Genomic DNA, 13,793 nt, shown 5'->3' on the forward strand with positions numbered 1-13,793 from the left:
TGCTGCCCACTGCTTCTGTATTTGGTGTGTGTGTTCACCACTGGTGTGTTGGATGGGTTAAATGCAGAGGACAAATTCACAGCTCACTGTTCACAGTGTGTGTGTGCGATCACGGAGATTTACATTTACATTTAAACAAAAAGAATTTGTGATATGGATTCACACTGTGTGAGTTTGAATCCAGTTCACAGGAATTACCAATACAAGCAGAGGTATCAGTTCCCTCATGAGCTCTAATGTTCAGCAAATATTCAGTTAACTGGCCCTTGGGAACGGGAGGATCTGGATAGTTGTTTGTGATGAATACATTTGTATGGTTACAGAGATAATTTAAATTACAAGCAAAGTTACCCATTTTCAAGTCATGTCACCATGTACCTTGTGAACATCCAAGACATATCAAATAGCATGCTCATTGCATTTTGTATTAGGTGGACTGTACAAAGACAAAACAAAATCATGTCACGAAATGTAAGTCATGAGAGAATGCTCTCTATGTCTAATATAAGACAGGGGATAATGAGGGAGGAACAAACAATATGCAATATGACCATTGTGGAGGAAATACAACTGGGCTTTAACACATTTCAAAGTATTACAATCTACAAAGAATTGAGCCATTAACATTTCATATATGACTCATGCATAATTTGTGAACCCTTAACAAGCCATGATAACAGTCTGGATCACATGGGAGCAGAACATTCAATATACCCAGTTTTTTCCCTGGTATCTGCACTGAAGAACTCAGCAGTTTGGTTGGTAACAAGTGTATCAAACCAAGGACTTGCTTGTGCACAATTTTGGTCAGTCACATTTAAAGAATGATGTATCAAACCGAGTTCAGTTCCAAAGTAACTCTCTGTGGTTACAAGAGGAACAATCTTTAACTTCAGACGAAAATCTAGTGGGAGCACTTTGCTAACCTGACATGTGTTTCACAGCAGTGGCAGTGACTGATGCTAGAAATAAGTTTTATCAAAGGCAGGGCATTATGACATGTCATCCATGATGCGCACGCAATTACAATAATTTAAATTCCAAACTAATGTTACACACATGTAGGCATAATGGACATTTTACCACTGTCTCTACAGCTAATAGACAAAATTCTATCTTTTTTCTTCATTCATTTTCTGGTTGAATTATGGATGGGGGTTTTTAAGCAAATAACAAAGATTAATATTCATATCAAGCAGAAAGAACAACACTGAAATTCAATCATTTTGCTTTGGTAAAACAGGTTACCGGAACATTTCCCATACAAAACTGCACCCCCACCCCACACCCCCTAGCCCCCCTCCAGTCACACACACACACACACACACACACACACACACACACACACACAGACACAGACACACTCACACTAACACACCCAGCCCACAATACCTGACCCAGTACTCCAAGGAAATGTGAACAAAAAGTGGCTGATAGCAAAAATGGTTAATCCTTTTTTAAATACTGCTTAAAAACACTTTGTCAGGGAGCTTTTTGACATCAGTTTCATAAAATAACAGCTGAACAGAATTGAATAGCGCATCAGAGTGCTTTTTAAGAGATATACTGTATATTCTACCACTGTATACAAGTTTACACATGCCTTGATAACTAATGTGAATAAAGGACCAAGGCATGGATGAGCAGACAGCAGGTTTGTCAACGGACACAAAAGATTTATTAGTCATGTAACCATTGAGAAAAGAGAAGATAAAGAATAAATTCATTGAAGAGAACAGGCACCAGTAAAATGAAAACCAAAAAACAATGACTATATGCTCTTCATAATATAATTATTTGTTTTTGATCCTGTAAAATACTGAGTGTGGACAACGAACAAAATCATTCCAGTAGAAGAGAATCATACTGCTATTGTTTTCTTTCAGTTTTTACTTATTTATTGTTTCTAAAGCTGAGCTAAAAGGATTTTTTTTTCCAAAATTGATCAAGTACAATCTTGCATCACGAGGGACTGTAAATAATGCATTCTGTTGGGGTTGGTTTCTTTCAGCACATACTCTCTCAGCAGTTCTTCTTGTGTGTGAGACTAAAGTACGCCAGATTACATAAACACACTCATACCCACACTGTGTATTTAAAGGCTACAGTTTAGACAAATGTTTGAGCTGGAAGGTTTCCTGTGAGCACTTAGCCAGCTTGGTCTAGTCGCTCTCAAAGCACAGGGTCCTGAGAAGACACACTTGCATAACCCGGCATCACTACTGTAATAGTCTTTGACTGCACCATCAAGCTTTAAGGAGCTAGCAGCTGCACTGTATGTGTAAAACAAGGGCCATGTGCATCACTAATATTTAAATGTAAGAAATTCTTCATTGGCTGGGATTATTTCTGAGGCAACAACACATTTAAATTGGTTGGTTTGACATGCTACTCAGGCTGTGACATGTCAGAAGATGCAATGATAGACTTGTTATCAGGTTGCAACGACACACAAATTACAAGTCTTGCTGCCTAGCAACTACACCATATAATTGTGCAATAGTGAAAAACAGTGTATGTTTAAATTCTTATTTCATTTAGTTTAATTCAATTCTTACAATAGACGTAAGCAGGCTTTACAGAATGCCAGTAATGAGATAGCCTAGGACCACAGTGGCAAGGTAAAAGCCCATTTGTTAATAATGGGAAGAAATTTTACAAGGTACAAAGAGTGAGAGTTGGGAAGCTAGTCTCCTCTGTGGGTTGTGAGCATGAGGTCATCAGGAACATTTCAGCAGGAGTCTAATAAGGATGAAGTCAGGAGAGAGCGACAGAAAGTCCTCACTAGTAATATAAATGATCCTGTGGAAATAAGGTCCTTTATTTGCCTCAGTCACAGATCATAAAAATAATGTGAAATAAAGAATTATTTCCAGTTGTTGTCACATGACAATTGAAATTAATGAAAAATACTGAGTGATTACAGAGATGGCCAGTCTGTTTTTTTAATGTTGCATTTGAATCATTATTTAGGACCAGGAACTTAGTCATCCAGGAGTTTTGAATTTGAGGAGTTTTATTGTACTTGCTGCATTAATACTATTTTTAATATATGTTATGTCTAATGAAGAGTTATTTTGAATAATTCCTAGGTTCAGTGTTCAGGGCTCTGAGCTATAGTTTTTCAGAATAACTGTAATTTCACTGGGTACAGGTTCCCAAATAAGGTTGTGGTTACAACTATGTGGCATAAGTATTCAGTCTAATATTCACAGTCAACCATTAACCAGAATTTATCTACTGGCACCACTGGCACGACAGTAGCAACACCATAATTGGCACGATGGCCCCACAAGGCTGAAGCCCCACTAGTGATCCAGCTGTCTTTCACAGTGTGCTGCATCAAATGTACTCGAATTCAAAGCTCTCTGCTTCAGCATATCGCCGTTCTCTGCTTATCTGCTGAAATTCAATTACAGCTCTGTGTAAGATGAGTTACGGCACAAAGCTTCCACATGTATCAGCGAAGGTCCCAAAGCTAAAACATAGCGGCATTACAAATTCCTGGAAATCTGGTGCCAGAGAAAGTGACGGAGAAGCTTAGAGATGTGACGTATTCTCAGAGCAGTTACTGCAACATCTTTTATGTTTTAGACTATAGTCTAATGGTGAAGAAATCATCCTCTTTCCATGCAAATACTTGCCTATTGAAACTTATCAGTCTATCACAATTTGTATTTACAGTTAGGTTAAATACTTAAATATGATATAAACGATGACATGCTGTGCTGCTGTATGAAAATAAATGGCATGGTTCTAGAAGTCCCTGGCATGAAATGGGATGGGCATTAAAACCCTGCAGTGGTCTCTTTTCATACAATTGCACAGCTTGAAGCAGTCTAATCCAATTATACCATGTAATTTTAACAACACTATAAACAGGCCTTAGTGTCAAATGTTTATAAATCAGCTGAAGAATTGCAATCTTCTGAGTTCAGCATGTGAACTATCTTGCAAATATTTCACAACAGTGATTTATAGCTCTGTTGGTCTGTAAGAGGAAATCTGCATACTGCCTCAATTTACCATACACATATGTTTGACATGTGCATATTTACTCACTAATTTACTGCCACTGTTACTTGTTTTGTCTGTAAGGTTCAGTTGCAGCTGTCTGACCGTAAACCTTAAGGAATTTCATGTCAACACTGGGTTTTCCATGTCTGGCCTTACCCCTATAAATTCATACTCAATAACTCAATAAATAAGTCAATAAATAAATAAATACAATGCGAATTCTGAGACCACGGAAGGGATAATAAGGCAGGGGGACACCATAACGCTTGAGTCTCTCTGAGTCGTGTATACCAAGGTTTAGAGTGTCAGCTTGCAGAGGGTGTTTGAAGATGATCATTCAGTAAATACTGGTGCAAATAAACATTTTTAGCGTTTATGGTGCTATTGTTTGTCTAAATGAGAGTTGGATTGTCTTGCTTCAGGGAATAAAGAGGAAACTTACAATGCACTGGAGCCTTTGGGGCCATAAGTGGTCACACGTCACTATTATTTTAGAGAACTTAACAACTTTTAGCAACAGTTAGCACAGATGCCAAAACAGAAAAATAAGATTTTTATAAGACGTTTCCAGAGCACTTACAGAATTAAAGCATTTTAGGAACCTCTTGACAATGACCCTCTCCAGTATTCAGCCAAAAGATAGAACCTTGATATTACATGGAAATCAGCTCTTTGTTCAGCTCTTAGGAAAAAAAAAATCATTCATGACTCAAAACAATCAATACTACATGCATCACTGACATGTCTTTGGGGAACTAATTAAGCAGACACATTCGTAGCACACATATATTTCTCCATATAGCTCCATTCTAACTCTTCACATATTATTGAACAGATATTCAGATATTGTTGATCGTGTATTCAAATGGTTTCTCATCCTGTTGAACTCCTGTAGCTCTTGCTTAATTTGATATCATGGTTAATAGGGAGAGTTACATAAGAGAATTTGCAGTGTAAGAGCCAATACTATAAAGAAGTATTTTACTAAATTGTTTGCGTGATGACAAATTTAAGTTGTTAATATGGAATACTCTTTATCTTACCTAGAAAAGAGAGGTTTAAAAAGATTGAGTTTGAATTACTCTCAGAGCATTTGTATTCATGAAAAATGTATGGGTTAAAGTGTTATTAATTTGGATTTGCAAAATTTTACTTAAAGCCTGTTCATTTCTTTACTGAAACATTCCATCTGCCCGTCAGCTTCAACAACAATCAGCTGAATAATAAATTCAGACCTACTAATCATTATGTGGAATTATACATCTGTGGTTAGCCTGCGCGTTACTTTTCTCCATGCACACACGTATGAACATGTACACCACTTTTCATCAACCATATCAAAATGACAAAACAACAACTTGGACAACGCTCACCAAGACAGACATTTCGGTCACTTATTTAATATTCACATGGATATTAGTGGCATGACTTATTAGGTCTATCAGTTTCTTATATGAACCAGAAAATGCACTGATAATTGGCCCACAATCTCATAAACCTGATCGACATTATTTCTTTGGCTAAAAAATGTGACGACCGCTTAATATTCCATGTCTGACTGCTAGAGAGGTTAAGTGGAGCTGAAGATGTCACACTGTCTGACATCAGATGCATTTATGTGTGTGGTAAGCAAGGTCGGGTAAGATTACTTTAAAATGTAGTTAGTTACTGAATACAAATTACATGGCAATTTTTGTAATTAGTAAAGTAATAAATAAGTAAGTAAGTAAATTTTATTTGTATAGTGCTTTTTGCAGATGTAAGTCACAAAGTGCTTTACAAGAGCATTATACAGCATAAAAGAGAGGAAAAACATATGAAGTGATCACCCAAGCCACATGTTCAAAAAGTAAAAACTAAAGACACTAAAAATCTGTCACAAACACACCAGAGAGCAAGACGCAAGTGCAGAGTAGCAGGGTGTTTAATCGGTGAATGCAAAAAATACACAGGCTGGAAAACAAACCAGACTTGGGAAGACACAGGAGCACAGGAGACAAGCAGGATACACAAACAGAGACAAAGACTAGAGTACAAGCACAGGACTATCTAGCTTAGGAAATGTAGCGCTCAGAAATCACATTGAAAGAGAAGACCTCACGAGGAGGTGCTGAAACAAAGGGGTTTTTAATGGGAGGGGAATCAGAGATAACAAGGTGATTACAGATGAATGGGATGATGTTATGACAGGCCAATGATTAGTAGACCGGCGACGCAGATCTCTGAATGGCTGGAGTCGTTGTGGGAGGAGACGAGGTCGTCACAAAAACACAATATGTATAAAAAGTATAAAACTAAAAAACTAAAAAACACTAAAAAAAAAACACAATACATAATAAAAATACACAATGCACAATAAAAAAAATCCATTGGATTACAAAATAACAAAATGGACACGCCCACAAAAATTTGAGTCACACAAATATTCTTTTTTTCTTTTTTAACATCTCAAAATATTTTCAATGCAAATAAAATGCACTTTGCATATTCAGGATTTACAGTTGGTCAAATCAAATCACCGTTACAAAAGCAGTACTGGCACAAACTACAGGTGCGCCGTATGTATTCTACAACATGTAGGATGCTGTTTCTTTTGTGTAAGTTTTTGTTGCTGCTGTTTCTTAATCAAAGGCCACATGGAGGACTGTGCTCTTGTAGCTAAAGAGCGGCACTTACTCAATATGTTCATCTTCCATTTTCAATGTAAAGACAAAGGAACAACAACTCCATTATCCATAAATCATCATTAAAAAACAAAAACAAATATTAGTTAAGTCCCCATTAACAAAACTGGCAATCTGAGAGAAGTAACTTACTTTGATATGCAGTAGAATATATTTGGCATTTACCCTTTTACAAAAACATTGTGGCATAAACGTCTACAGATGTACTGTATTGTCTCTTGTTTAAGATTTTGTTGCTGATGTCAAAGGCAACAGGGAGGAGTCTGCTACTGTAAATCAAGAGGAGCACTTGCTCAAAATGTTCATTTTCATTTTAAAATTGCCATATTTTAAAGACCTAATCAAAAATGTAATGAGGTAATCCTTGACAATGTAATTATGATCTAATTGCACGTTTTTTTTCAAATGTAATCTGGGCTGATTATAGTCTTATTTTATATACTTATTTTTTGTAATCTGATTATGTAATCCTGATTACATATAATCCTTTACTACCCAACCCTAATGGTAAACAACACAACGGTGTACTCAACCGTCGTGTCTGTTATGTGAGCAAGGGTTATATTTTGTGTTGAGGGGTGAGTAACAAACCTCACAGTAAAACAGTGACACACGTGTCTTGTTATAAGTCTGTGTCATGACAGGGTGTCTGAGAAACATCCATTTTCCCAGAGACAATAGAGAGAACATGAGTCGTGGGGCAGCTGGTTGGCCATGTCTGTTATTGGAGCAATCCGACACACATGCACGCTATCACTTTCCTTCCTGGCTGGTACTGGGGGCAGATCTCAGTTTTCAAGATAATTGCGAAATTCACCTGTGGGAGAGAGGAAGGAGGAGATGTTCCTATGTGATTGAACTTGGCTGCACCTTTCACACACAAGACCTGGAACATTTCCAGATATTTTTTTCTGGAGAACTGGTTGGCTAGCCCCCTTTCACACTTGCAACCCATTCCTGGAACATTGCCAGGCAGAGGTGGTAAAAGACACACATTCTTTGCTCATGTAGAGGTACAGATACTTGTGTAAAAAAAGACTCTGGTAAAAGTAGAAGTACTGACTCAACTTCTTTACTCAAGTAAAAGTGAAAAAGTACAGGCTTAATTAAGGTCTAATTAAGCCTTCACCTCTGTTGTTAGATATTCCCTCATCTCTACAGGACTACCAACAAATATTTCTCTTAAATAAGGCCATGGATGAGGATTGTCTAGCTACTCTGAATCTGCTACGTTGGCAATGTTGTCTAATTCACGTTCATTCATGTCACTATGAGTTCTCCCTGTCACGGACATCACATTTAATAGACGCCTTTTCTTCATGACCGAGTCTCTTGTCTTGTCTGTTTCGTCCTGTTACGTCATTACGTCATTTTAGTCTTGATAAGTCTGTCGTGCGTGATATGCACTGATAGATATACCAAGAGATCGTCTTTTTCTATGTATTATTGTCCTGTCCATTTAAGTTGAAATCGGTCTTGATGTTGGGAAGGTGTGCAATGATGCAAAATGAAATAATGGATAATTCCCCTTAAATGCAGTGACGAGCCTGTTTTGAAAATGTAAGGAGTAAAAAGCACGGATATTTGAGGGTATTGTGTTAAAATGTAGAGGGTAAAAGTAAAATGTTGTCAGAAAAATAAATACTCAAGTAAAGTACAGAGACCTGAAAATTCTAATTAAGCACAGTAACGAAGTATTTGTACTTCATTACTTCCCACCTGTGTTGCCAGGACATATGTGTTAAGACATGACATGAATATCCTGGAAGGCATTTGATTAGATTTGTTATTGGAGACATTTGATTGGAGCGTTGTTGGTCAGCAGTTGGTATTATAGGCTGCATAGCATTTTGGGCATCGAGTGAGTTTAGCGTTTTGTTTGTTTCTTTTCTTTTCTTTTCTTTTTTTTCTTTTTTTTCTTTTCTTTTCTCTCCCTGTATCTGCCTTGAAGTAATAATGGTGATAATTAATGTGGAATAGTTTTTTTTTTTATAGTTTTTTGTTTGTTTGTTTGTTTGTTTGTTTTAATGATTTTGACAACAGTGATTTGGGCAGACTAAAGAGCACTAAGTTACAGTGGCTGAATGACTGGAGGTAGACATAGGGCTAACTGCCCAGAAGATGGACGTTGCTGAGGTCCTCACAGAATCTCTTGGTTTGCCTGACTCCATAAAGGAGCACAAAGAGAGGGAAAGAGAATGAGAGCGGTAAAAAGATACAAAAGTTCAGCAGGCAAGGCTGGATCGGGATTGGTTATCACTGTAGCCTTAGTTAGCCCACATAGCTTTGGAGCAGGAGAACCAACTTTGTCATCACACAACTGCCACTAGTCGACACAGGCACGAGACACACTTTGATTTTAGTTGTTGTTTAAAATTAATACCAACCTTAAATGATGTAGGTTTGTTCTTTGATTCTTTTGAAAAGATAGCCAAAGAACTGGAATGGCCAGAGGACAGAGGGCCATGGCTTTTTCAAAGTGCGATTGTGGGCAAAGCTCAAGAGGCTTTTGCTGCTCTAGATGTGAATCAGCCCAGGGACCATATAAGATGGTTTAGATCTCAGGGTTGTAAGCCTGGTGACACTTATATGGACATGGCCAAGCAACAACCAAGAGATGGCATGTGATAGGGGGCTGACAGTGTGTGAGGTATATATGTTTAAAGAATTACAACAACTCATGTTGATGGAGCAATTCATGGTGCGTGTACCTGAACATCTAGAGGTCTACCTTAATGAACATCTGGGGGTCTATCTTAATGGACATCTAGAGGTTTACCTTAATGACCAACAGGAGCAAGATCCGAGGAAGGCAGTCATCATAATCACATGTGTTTTCCATTTCACTTTGTAGCTTACATGAGCTTCACTGCTCCTATTTTAATAGCTTGTCAGCAGGTGTTTTAACTTAGATGTTTTTCATGGATACAAGAAATCCAATTAAATACATTGGTATCTTAACTAGTGAGAGAAAGATAAGATGTCTAATATGACGTCCCACACCAGAGGATTTTATTGTAACAGTTACATACCTTCATTTGGTGTACTTGGAGGTACGCTGCCTGGCCAAAAAAAAAAGTCGCTATTTCAGTTTGGAGCAGTGTTATGATCTGGGGTTGCTTCAACTGGTCAGGTCTAGGCTCAGCAATGTTACCTGGCAATAAAATGAAGTCAGCTGAGTACCTGAATGTACTGAATGACCAGGTTATCCCATCAATGGATCTTTCTTCCCTAATGGCACGGGCATATTCCAGGACGACAATGCCAAGATTCATCGGGCTCAAATTGGGAAAGAGTGGTGCCGAGAGCACGAGGAATCATTTTCAGGTATGAATTGGCCATCACAGAGTCCTGACCTTAACCCCATTGAAAGTTTTTGGGATGTGCCGCAAAAGACTTTATGTAGTGGTTAGACTCTCCTGTCATCAACAAGATCTCGGCCAAAAATTAGTGCAACTCTGGGCGGAAATAAATGTTGTGACGTTGCATAAGGTTATTGAAACAATGCCACGGCAAATGTGCACCGTAAGCTAAAAGCTAAAGGCAGTCCAATGAAATATTAGTGTGACCTTTCTCTGGCCAGGCAGTGTAATTACTGATCGTTAAATTTACAGACTTTCTGTTGCCTTGTGTCAATCAAAAATCTTTTATTAAGTGTGTGCTCACCCTTTTTCTGTTGTCTCTCTATCATCTGCCCTCATCTGTTGCTACTGCTTTCTTGTCTGTTGCTGTCTTTCCTTTGTCCTCTCTCTCAACTCTTCTCTCCTCTCCTCTCCTCTCCTCTCCTCTCCTAATATCTTTCTCTTCCTCTCTCTCTTGTCTAGGCAGTCAGGAAGCCACAATATGAGAAGAATCAGTGAGGAGATCACTTTGAGAAACTTCCCACTAATCACTTTGTTTATATCAGACAACCTCATTCAGATCATCTGGATTCCATTTCTTATGCAACCAGCTAGTTATCGGTCTTAAAGACACACTTATTCACTCTCTCTGTGACTGATGGAACTGAATCTAGGCTTATTCTAATTTCAGATTCTAGATTCAGAGTCTAGTTTAACTGATACATTTAAAACAAAACAACTGGAGCATGTTATCATCTTTTCTTCGAGCAAAACATCAGAGTCTAGAATAAACAAGGATGTAAGCACCAAATGTTGCTAACAGATTTATCAGCTGCACTCAGAGAGGCCTGTTATGGTGACTCAGGGTTAGCTAACTGCTTATCTACTACAGCATTTGCTGGCTATTGGGTAAACCTTTCAGACATCCATATGAGTTATAAATTTACTCAGGTTTTGCAACTATCATCATGCAATTAGATAAGCCAGACTATGCCTATGTCCAGCCTCTGCTATTACTCTGTGTGTGTGTGTGTGTGTGTGTGTGTGTGTGTGGACATGTGGGTGTGTGTGAGTGAGTGGGTGCAGGTGTGTTTGTACGTGGCAGTTTTGACCATCACAAATAACTATCATTCTAAAATAGATAAGACTCTGTATGTAGTTTATGTTATTTCTGTGTGTGTGTGTGGGGGGGGGGGGGGGGGGTGTGAGTGTGCACTTTTTAATTACAAATTAAGACACACTCTATGACGCCTGTTTGTAACAGCTGAGTAAATAGCATCATAAAGCTTTTGGAAAATACTGGCAGAAGCTGCAGAGGGTCAGGCTAAACTGGTTTTGATCGGGGTAGATTAGGCTACCCTCACAGATCAGGCCAAAATCACACACACATCTAAATGGCAGAAACACAGGCTACACAAGTATGCCTATAACCCATCAGCCAAAAGTGAAGTGGTTCATTAACTGTAAATCAGCCCTTTATCTCTTATTACACAGTCTCTCTCTCTCTCTGTGTGTATGTGTGTGTGTCTTGTTCTTGATTAGTCTTTTTCACAGCTAGTACTCTCTTTCCAAGTAGATACAGGAAAGGCCATGAAGTGTCTCTTGATGCTGACCGTATGTGTTTTTATGATTTAGACATTTACATTTTACACATCACACATGTTACACAGTAAATTTTGGCCAAATTTACTATTTTATATTTACTTACAGGATATGAATAAATATAAATGACTGAAATTAGCTTAAAATGTCCAAATCATTCACTATAGCATCTTGTGAGTGGTATTTATGTATTTCATGTGGTAACTCATATCTCACTCATAGTTTACAAATGTGATTGATCCCTGTCAGATATTTGCTATTTTACTTCATAGCCAACTTGGAAACAAAATCTCATACATTTGTGCCTTCCTAGTGTACTTATACTTGAGGGTGTTTGTGTGTGTGTGGGATGGATCATTAGTACACACAGCACACCTGAGACTGAGACTATGGAAATTAGTAACAGCATTAGATAAGAGCAGACAGGCTTTAAATGCCAATGCAAATGTCATGTGTGTCACACCTTCAGCCCACCATCACATGCCCCACTCTCTGCCCTTCATCAAAGTGTTATGAACACACGTGTGTCAGCTAGGAAGCAGACTGATTCATATTAACCTGCCTCTATGTGAGACTAGCTAAATCTGGCTGCCTGTGTGTTTCTCTTGATTTTTTTTTTACTCTTAACCCTCAATAATTTGCTTTTGTATCCCTTCGTCTTCGTCTCCCCTTCTCTCTCTCTCTCTCTCTCTCTCACACTCACTCACACACACACACACACACACACACACACACACTCACTCACACACACACACACACACACACACACACACACACACACACTCACTCACACACACACACACACACACACACACACACTCACTCACACACACACACACACACACACACACAAACTTACCCACACATAATTGTTCTCTCCCTCCCTGACAGAAAACTTTCACATCTCATCAGTATGACTGACTGCCCAGCCCCACGGCGTATAGACCACAGTGCTCACTCTGTCTCTCCACTTGCCATGCTTTGTTTCTCTAAGGCTCTTTTATTGACACACATTCACATACATAAACCCATACACACACACACACACACACACACACACACACACACACACACACACACAGAGTCATTGCCACCAGCACTGTAAGGATGTGCAGGGTAAGTGAGGGGGTGATGTGTTGGCTAAACAACCCAGTGCATGCCACTTAGTTGCCTCGCCATTTCTCCTCTATCTCTCTGGCCCTGTGGGACTTGTGTCTGAATCTGTAACCCCCTGTGTCCACACAGTGACGTCAGTTCCAGAGAGTGCCCTTTGTGTGTGTCAGCTTATAGAATGATGCACAGTCAAGCTTAACAATAACAAACAGTTGCCTACACACACACAAGAAAAAAAAACACTTCACCAAGGTGTCTCTACATAAAGCACCTCTGAAAATGTCTATGTGAGCTATACAGTCAAGAAGTCTTTACGTTTGTGTCAGACAAGATATAACGGTTAGTATCCCTGGTGATTGTCTTTTATAAAAAAAAAAAAAAAACTGGGTTCGTTTTTTAGCTGTTAGGTGCAATGAAAATAAACCAAATAAACATTGTTACAAGTTAAAACATGTGCCCAATGCATTGCACACAGGGTTTCCTTAGAATTTTGGGATAGACAGGAGTGATTAATACAGACCTCATCCTTACATAGACCATAGCTAAATAAAGGGAGAAGAACAACCAGTTGTACTAACACCACAACTATAATAAAGAGAGATATTATAAATGTTCAGTGCTGTGGTGGATACTAGGATATTCATAATAAGAATCAAGTTTGAAAAGTCTGCCCAGACCAGCGAGACATTTTTAGTAAAAGCCTTGAAGGCTGTGTTAGTATTTTGATCGGTGAAGCATTCTGTCGGTGAATTCTTTTCATTGAAAAGGATAACTGACAGAAAGAAGGTTTACATTGTGCCATCATGCAGTTAGTATTCACCAAGGCTGCGGTGATAGCTCCACCTCTATTCTACTTTTGACACAAACTTTGTATAGCTTGAGCAATATTGTCCGCATATTTAAAAAAAAAATTGCAAAGGAAATGCAAGGTAATTTGGTGAAGGAACAATGGAAAGCTAATTCGGTAAAGAAAAGATGGATGAAACTTTCAAAGTTGAGCAGATTCTATTTAAAAACTATATATCCATTTCATTGA

Source organism: Chanos chanos, chromosome 2 (assembly GCF_902362185.1).
Source record: "Chanos chanos chromosome 2, fChaCha1.1, whole genome shotgun sequence".
Lineage (NCBI taxonomy): Eukaryota > Metazoa > Chordata > Actinopteri > Gonorynchiformes > Chanidae > Chanos > Chanos chanos.